This window comes from Elephantulus edwardii, unplaced genomic scaffold (assembly GCF_000299155.1).
Source record: "Elephantulus edwardii isolate Elephantulus edwardi_28Jun2011 unplaced genomic scaffold, EleEdw1.0 scaffold00064, whole genome shotgun sequence".
Taxonomy (NCBI): domain Eukaryota; kingdom Metazoa; phylum Chordata; class Mammalia; order Macroscelidea; family Macroscelididae; genus Elephantulus; species Elephantulus edwardii.
Window position 1 is genome coordinate 15930271 of NW_006399814.1, and position 9364 is coordinate 15939634.

A 9364-nucleotide genomic window follows, 5' to 3' on the forward strand; every position below is an offset into this window, starting at 1 on the left:
ACATGAGTCCTGGTTTCCGAAGCAGCAGCCCCCTAAGACCCTACTCAGCCATGCCGTGTGCTGCGAGGGGAAAGGTGCCCTTGACTGCCTCAGTTTTGAATTGTCACCATTTTTCATGTGCAGCATCACCTCTGCTTCACCTACCACCATCTCCTAGAAGCAGGCGGGGTGATGGCTAAAGCACCAAGTCTGTGGTTTTCACAACAGGAAGTGATTTAGATGCTGAAAGCTAATTTTAGATAAGTTAATATGGGGTTTTCAAAGAATATTTCAAGGGTGTTTCAGGTTCAAGGCCCAGCCCCATGCTCCTTTTGCCTACAAGGAATTGGCAGTTTTCCACTGTGATTGCCACTATCTAGTTCGGTCAGCTCATGCCTCACTGGGCAGGGCTCTTGGGTGGAAAGCCAGGGCTGGTTTTCCCTGGATTCCATACTGCCTGAGTCATTATTGCTTCTTGGCCTCAGATTCTTGGCAAAGCCCTGATGACTCAGACTAAGGTTGTTTCTAGCCTAGGTGAACATAAACCCCCTTATCCCCAGCTAAAGACTGCCTGGATGCACCTCAGGGTATATCAAGACCATCTGCCCTTACATGGCTGAGACCAAGAACAGAATAGGCTTTTGAGCCAAAGGAAGTGTTCTTTTTGTTGGCAGACACTCATTAGGTATGGATTCTTCTTCAGATAAGTCCATCCTGAGCCTCTTAGAAGATGTTGGAAAACTCATCATTGCTTCAACTCCACAAGTTGTACAACTTGTGGTGGTGACATCAAACACAAAAGAAGCAGAGTAGCAGGCACAGAGCTCCCAGAGCGTCCCAACTCCCTGGAGCTGAGGCCTCATAGGTTAGTGGCACATTCTGTCTCTGCTAAGGCCAGAGCACAGGAAACAGAAGACTGGGGCTTCCTGTTCACCTCTACAAGAGTATACAAAACTCACTTTCACCTGCTGTCCCATCCCTATAGCCTTCAAAGCAACCCCCTGCAGCACAGACTGCCACTCCCTTTACCAGAGTAGAAGTCTAGCTTCAACGCAGTGAGAGAGATGACCTAGGGTCATACAACTAGCATAAACAACATCAAAGGAAGGTCAGGTGATCGCTCTGAACTAGGTTACCAATGAGTGCTCAGCATTTAGAAAAAGAGATATGCAGGTCTGATTTAAGCAAGCAGATAACCATGAGCCCCTGCCACAAACCTGGACCTCTTTAAAGCTGGCTATACGATAAATCAAGTAAGTCTCTGCCACTTGCAGATCTACTCCTTGTCCCAGTTCTGTGTGAAGAGGACTAGCCTGGAAGATGAGGCCAGTTCTAGAGGTCTTCACTGATGAACAGAAGGAGACATTTCTTCCCTGAAAACGCTATTGGCAACTATGCAGTACTCAGGAGTGATGATTTAAAAACAAACAAGCAAGCAAGCAAACAAGCAAACAAACAAACAAACCATATTACATAGGAGAGGCTAGAGAGCATTATACTGACTGAACTAACTCAAGCTTGTAAGGACAAATACTGCATAAGATCATTATTGTAAAAACAGAAAGACATTAAGGTGTGTACGGATATCCAAAGAGGGGAGGGGAGGAGTCAGGGAGTCTAAGGGGAGAGGGGGTATATTATGGGATAACAGAGTTTGGAAGGTGGAAGGAAAGAGTGAATTAGGACAGTTTCAATGAGTATCTGAAAAGACAGGGTAATCATGGGCCTTGATCAATGGTGATTAGTTTTATGACACAATGTATGAGAATAATTATATGAAACAAAATGTGAATTGAAAAAAACCCCTCAAAAATAAATTTTTAAAAATGGCTTTTGTGAGGATTATGAAAACCTCTTTACCTACTATGTGAATGTACAGTTTGAATTAGTTATAAGGTATACTGCAATACTTTTAAAGCCCTGAGATTGTGAATGTGTGTTAACATGATGTATGATACAATTTATCTTTGATCTAAAAAAACCAAAAAAGCTATTAGCAGTCATTCTAAAGGCCAAACCTCAAGCAGCCTTCTCTTGGCCAGAGATTCCCCTGAGGCCAGCAAGACAGGACTGAAGTCCAGCCAGAATCCAGGCTTAACTCAGACCAGGGATAGCAAAGGGGTATTCATTCTCACAAAAGCTCCAGCACCTAAGAAGTCTGATAACGCAGAAGTGTGAGATAAGCCCTGCTTTAAGAGTTCCATACAATGCCTCTTTGACCTATTTTCGAGGGCTGTGGTGGTAGGAGGAATTTTTAGCCACATCATAAAGATTTCTGTGGCCACTTCTGGTAGATCTAGCTCAGGAAGTTGTAATTTTCCACGATCAGATTATTACTCACCAACTCATCCCTACCCCCACCTCCCATCCCCTGAGCTTCAAGCCCTTGGCAGAGATACTACTCAAGTCTCAACAGAAGGCCAGAAACCCTGTGGATCATGAGCACAGATGTTGGACTCTATGTGTGTCTGCCTTGCTTTCTGGTTTCATATCCTCATTCCAATGCTTACCCGGGAGATTACGTTTGAGCAAGAAATCCCTTACAATCTCGATGAAGGGATGTGAGTAGAAAGCAGGTCCCAGAAAGTGACCTGATGGGAAGATCTTGGTGCTGTGAGATAGCGATACTGAGAGGGACCAGTGACCTCTCTGAGACATTTTCATTTTAAGAAGAAAGTCTTAAGTGAAAGGAATATGTTATTTTAGAAAGCATTTTTGGAAAACCACATAAAGTGAGAGTTCTTTGCCCATTAGAGAGATGTGATTGTGTCAGCTGTGTGATAGTCACTCTCCAGAGTGGGTCTCACATGGGGGAAAAGGAGGCAAGATAGCTCCCAAATTCCTGGGCAGCTCATCCTAGTGCATGGTATGCCCTCTGAGAGGCAAACCTGCTCCTGGAGCTGGTGGAGCAACCCAGGTCGAAGGACAGAACAGCTCCTGAACCCTAATGCCAACGCCATGGGGCCAGTCTTTAAAACAAGGATCCTGAAGCTCCATCTTACATAATTCAGGCATGTTTAAGGAGGAACCAGCCCTTGGAGAGGAACATTATGCTTGGGAGGGTGGAGGGAAAGTGCAAGACAGGAAGACCCTGGAAGAGATAGATTGATTCAGTGACTAGGGTGATGAGATATGTCAGAGATAATAAGATTGACTCAGGATATAGCAGAGTTCAGGGCTGTTGTGCACAGGTTACTATGAGTCACAAGCAAATCGATGGCACATAACAACAACAACTAGTTGGTGACATTTTCCTAAAAGGGAAAGCCCAGCATGGGTGGGGTGAGAGGCTTCCTCCAGCCTCTATGCAGGCCTCTCCTCTTCAAACCTGCAACAACAAGCTTGGCCTTTGTGATGGTCTCTCATTCCAAGCATGTCAGGGTAGACAAGGACTCGGGAATTGGAGGTTGTTGCCTCATAGGGAAGCAGAGATGTGGTGGCATTAGAGAAACTGGTCTTTTCCTGTTCTCGTCTCTAGCAGAAACAGTTTAATTGTGCTTTTATTTCTATGTTTTAAAGTAACACCTCTCACTTGTCATTGTCTTGCTGGACAATTCTGTCAGGTGGCATGATATAGTTTGTAAAGTCCTCGTTTGGTGAACACCATCTGTGTGGGTGATCATCTAAAATGTAGCTGTTGGGTCCTATTTATCTGGTGCAAAAGAGAATGAAAGAAATCCAAAACAGAAAAGAAACTGGACATTAGGAATAATTGTCTCCACGAACTAATGCCATCTCTAACCCTGAGGCCAGAAAAACTAGATGGTACCTCGCTGCCACCACCCTAATCAGAGTCACAATAGAGGAATACTGAAAAGAGAAAAATATGAATCAGAACTTCCGATTTTCAAATAATCCAGACAGGACTCCTGGAGATTGGAGGAATCTCTGACACTGTTGTTTTGAGATAAACTTTAAACCTTGAATTGAAAATATAATTTCAATCCACCTTTTAACTAAATAGCAGGGTAGCATAAAATACCTAAAGCGTCACCTTTTTGTACTGTACTCTTTTTAAAGATTGCCTAAAATCAGACCAAGCAGTCAACCATTACTCTAATGAATAGATTAGAAGGTTGAGAGGAAATGTGACCAAGTTAATGAGAATGGTAGAACTAAAGTGGAATTGAGAATACCGACACAACGTGAAGAATGTAGCCAAAGCTACTAAACACTGTATGTAGAAATTGAGTGGGAGCCTGTCCTTTGTATACTTTCACTAAAAGTACAATGAAATAATTTTTTAATAAAACAAAGTGACCTCTTGCTCTAAGTGCCTGGACACTGCCTTGATTCTAGAGGGGTCAGGGACTAGCTCAAAATCACAGATGTTTGGGAGCCTACGAGCACCATTTTCAACCATATAGAAAGACATAGCTACCCACTATCTCAGAGTCCCCAGAGCTGATAACAGGTTGCAAGGACTGAGAAGTAACTCAAACTCAAAACTTTGAACTTCAAGACCACACAGTCTTCTCAGGGAAGAGGTTCGAGGAAGAGCCTGGTTTGCCACAGGTGGGGAAGTGGGAGTAGAAAATGAGCAGGTACTGCCACATTCCAGGCCGCTGTAGCAGGAGACTTGTCGGTTGAATTACAGCTTGTGTACAAACCACAGATACAAATTTGAGAGGATAGTTGGGTACAAATAAGGTAGCCACTCTGCCCTTGGAAAACAAGAGTCTGACTTCATGGGAAAGTGATTCTTCTAAATAACATCGGTGGGTAAGTCCCAGACATTACTGTAACGCTGGCAAACATCCTTTTCACAGTGTTTCTCACAGTTCTCCACCTTTATAAACAAAGCTGACCACAGCCAATGCCTCCCTGGGTGACTCAGGCCCACTGCTCAAATTGGTCTTTACATGCTGCTAAATCCATCTGAGGATGCAGGTGCAGCTGAGAAGGAGACAGCCCTGAGTTCACATTGTTATAGATTGAATTATAAATACATTATAAATCTTAACTCCTGTACTTGTGGAAAAAGGAGCCCTGAGGGCACAGGTGTTAAACATTCTAACCAAAAGGTTAGTTAGAACCCACCAACCACTTGAAGAAGAAAGATATGGCAGTCTGCTTTAGTAAAGATGCATAACCCTGGAGAGCACATGAAGCAATTATACTCTGTTCAATAGTTGGCACAAGTCAGCTCTATGAATCAGAATTGACTTGAAGGCAACGAGTTTGATTTTATTTTCTACCTGGGGGGTGGGGTAATCTTATTTTCAAAATAGAATTTTCTTTTCTATTTTAGTGATGTAATAGCATGATAAAATAGTCATAAAAAACAGTCAAGTCAGATATAAAAGAAGCAGATTAGATAAGGAGGCCCAGATGAGCAAAGATTGATGCAATGTGGAGGTCAGCTGGGGATCAGGAAAGAAGTGGAAAAAGACAAGAATTTTCCCCCAGAAAGTACAAAGAAAGCCATTCTCTAAAATTATGCCTGAATTTAGACTTCTAGCCATCTAAAATATGAGAAAATAAATTAAAGTTTGATAAAAACCACCCATCCACTCATGATACTTCTTCTGTTAAGAGATTAGACAACAACAAACCAAGAAAACCTCTATGTTCACTTATGCAAAAGTCGCAGAGGCCAACATGCTTTTGAATTCCATGCCTATTTCTTCCTGAAGAAGTATTTAGGGAGAAAGGGTCTTAAGATTGGAGTCCAGAGAAAAGCCTCTCAATCCACTTCTCCTGTGATGCCTGTTCCTTCCTATGCTCCCGCTGGAGGTGAGGAAATACCCGGGCCTGACAGGGCCCTGGGACCTGTAAGGGCTTTTCTACTCTCCATGAACTCAGCAGAAGCTGCAAACTGGGTAGGCAGGTAGGCCAGAGCTGCCTTCTCCCGAGAGAGCCAGTGTCCGAGTTCCTGTGGATCCCAAAGATCGTATAAATCTTTCGCCTTTTACTAAAGATTTCTGTGGAGAGGAACAACTCTGAGTCTTTAACCAATTTTTTTGAGGCCTTGTCTCGTCAGAGCTGAAAAAAAAAAAGATTGGAGTCCATGGTGGTCAAGACAGCGTGGTACTGGTACAATGACAGACACATAGATCAATGGAATAGAATTGAGAATCCAGAAATCAGCACGTCTACATATGGTCAACTGATTTTTGACAAGGAGATGAAGTCGGTTAAGTGGGAATGGTGTTGGCAAAACTGGAAAACTATCTGTAGAAAACTCAAGCAAGATCCATACCTTACTCCACACACAAAAACCAACTCAATGTGGATTAAGGACTTAGGACTAAGTCCAAAGACTATAAACTTAGAGTAAAGCTTGGAAGAACTATAGAAATCCTAATCCAACACATAAACAGTCTTACAAACATCCTGAAAAACCTACAACCAGGAGTGGGAAAAATAGATGAATGGGACCTTCTAAGAATAAAATCCCTTTGCATATCCAAAAACTTCTCCAATAGGGTGAAAAGGGAAGCCATAGACTGGGAAAAAATATTTGGCAATGACATGTCAGACAAGGGACTTATATCTAGAATTTATAGAATACTCGAGCACCACAACAAGATCAAGGTAAACAACCCAAATGCAAAAAGGGCACATGATATGAACAGACACTTCACCAAAGAAGACATTCAGATGGCAAACAAACACATGAAGAAGTGTTCAAAATCCCTAGCTCTAAGAGAGATGCAAATCAAAACAACTATGAGATATCATCTTACCCCAGTAAGAATAGCAAAATTCAAGAGAGTAGCAGACAGCAAATGCTGGCAAGGTTGTGGAGAAACTAAAACCCTTATTCACTGTTGGTGGGAGTGTAAAATGGTGCAACTATTATGGAAGGCAGTATGGAGCTTTCTCAAAAAGTTGCAAATAAAAAAAAAAAAAAAAAAAAGTTGCAAATAAAAATACCATTTGACCCAGAAATTCCACTCCTGGGAATAAACACTAAAGAAACTATAACTGCCACCCAAGCAGATATATGTACACCCATATTTATTGCTACTTTCTTCACAATAGCAAAGAGTGGCCATTAACAAATGAATGGCTAGAGAAGCTGTGGTATATTCACACAATGGAATACTATGCTGCATTGAAAAACAATGAACTCATGAAATATACAAAATGGGTGGCCCTGGAGGACATTATGCTGAGTGAAATATCTTAGTCACAAAAGGACAAATACTTCATAGTACCACTGTTGTGAAATGGGACTGACGTCGGGGTTGGGGAGAATCTAAGAAAACAGGGGATATTGAAACAGATGAGGGAGAGAACTGTTTAAAAAGGAATACAAGATTACAGAAAAAAGAAATCCTTATTAAAGGGGACAGTAAACTGGGGGAATTGTATTACAATGAAAGAATTTCTTTTTTCTTCAAAGAGAAAAATTAACTGGGAGGAGCAGGGAGGAAATTGTGCAACAATGAATGGGGGAAAATTAAATGGAAAGAATATGGTATAAAAATATATATGTTTCATTAAAAATAATTTTAAAAAACCATTTAATTAGGAAAAAAAAAAGATTGGAATCCAAGATACATAGCTTCAAATTCTGACTCTGGTACCTCTCAGTCACCAGAGTTAGGACTATTTCTTAACTTTTTTGCTTGTTTGTTTGCTTTTTTAAATGACTTTCAAAGTCATTCATCCATTCACTCATTAAATATTACTTGAACATCTATGTGGCACATACTAGCTTAGGCACTTGGAATTAATTAGTAGAAAAAAGCAGAAAAAAAAAATGCCTGCCTTTAGAGACATGTACATAGCTGGGGAGGCACAAAATAAACTGTGAAACCTAAACAATCTGTTGTTGTTTTTAGGTGCTGTTGAGTTGAGTACAACTCATAGCAACCCTATGAGCAAAAGATCTGAACCCTGTTCTATCCCGTGCCATCCTCAGATTTCCTGACACACAAGAGCCTATTGCAACAGTCACCATGTCAATCCACCTGGTTGGTGGCCTTCCTTTCCTTTGCCAACCTTCCTCCCTTCCCAGCATCACGTCCTTCTCCAAAGAATAGTCCCTCCTAGCAACGTGCCAGAAGTATTTGAGGCAAAGCCTCATCATTCTTGACTCCAAAGAGCTCTCCAGCTGCATCCTCTGTTCATTGCCTATCTGTTCATTCTCTTGACCTTCCATGGGATGTTCAATACTCTTCTTTGACACCACATCTCAAAGGCATCAATTCTTTATCTGTCATCCTTATTCATCATCTAGCTCTCAGATACATAATAAGTAATGGGAAAGACTGTGGCCTGAATCAGATGCACCTTAGTCCTCAAACTGACATAATTTCTTTTCAATAATTTGGAGATGTCACTAACTGCAGATTTCCCCAGTGCAATGTGTCTCCTTATTTCCTGACTGCTGATATCAGGGTGTTAATTGTGGATCCAAGCAAGATAAAAGTGCTAACAGTTTCACTCTCCTCTCCACTGCTTGTCTGCTAAGAATCTTTGTTTTCTTAACATTGAGATGTAATACACTCTCAGGGATGCATTCCTTGATCTTCTGCAACAAGTGCTTAAAGTCCTCCTCATTTTCAGCAAGCAAGGTTGTGTCATCTGCATAACACAGGTTATTGATGAATCTCCCTCCACTCCTGATGCCACTCTCCTCTTCATAGAGTTCAGCTTCTCAGATAATTTGCTCAGCATACAGATTGAATAGATATGGAGAGAGAATACAACCCTGACACAGTCCCATCTCAATTTTAAACCATAGAGTGTTCCCCTGCTCTGTTTGCACAACAGCCTATAGGTTCAGGTATAGGTTCCACATGAACACAATTAAATGCTCTGGGACTCCCATTCTTCTCAATGTCAGCCATGACTTGTTATGATTCACACAGCCAAATGCCTTTGCATAGTCAAGAAAGTATAAATAGACATTCTTCTGGTATTTCTTACTTTCAGCCACGATCCATTTGACATCAGTAGTGATATCCCTGGTGCCATGACCTCTTCTAAATCCTGCTTGAACTTCTGGAAGTTCCCTATCTGTGTACTGTTCTAGCCTTTTTTGAGTAATCTTCAGCAGTATTTTGCTTGCATGTGGTATCAGTGATATTCTTCAATAGTTTCACATTCAGTTGTATCACTTTTCTTGGAAATGGGAACAAATATGGACATTTTCCAATCCATTGGCCTGACAGTTTTTCTGCAAATTTCCTGGCATAGACTAGTGAGTGCATCTAAGGTTGAATCTGTTAATTGAAACAAGTCAATTGGAGTCTACAGCTTGGAGCAGTTATATTCCGGAGGGTGTTTTTTATTTACTTGGAAGCTGGGTGTAAACAGTTTGGACTTTTTTAATTTAATTTTGTTTTCTGTTATCAATCAACGATCTGTTAGAAAGGGAAAATCTGAAAGCCAAACTCATTGCTCTTGAGTCAATTTTTTAAAAAATTAT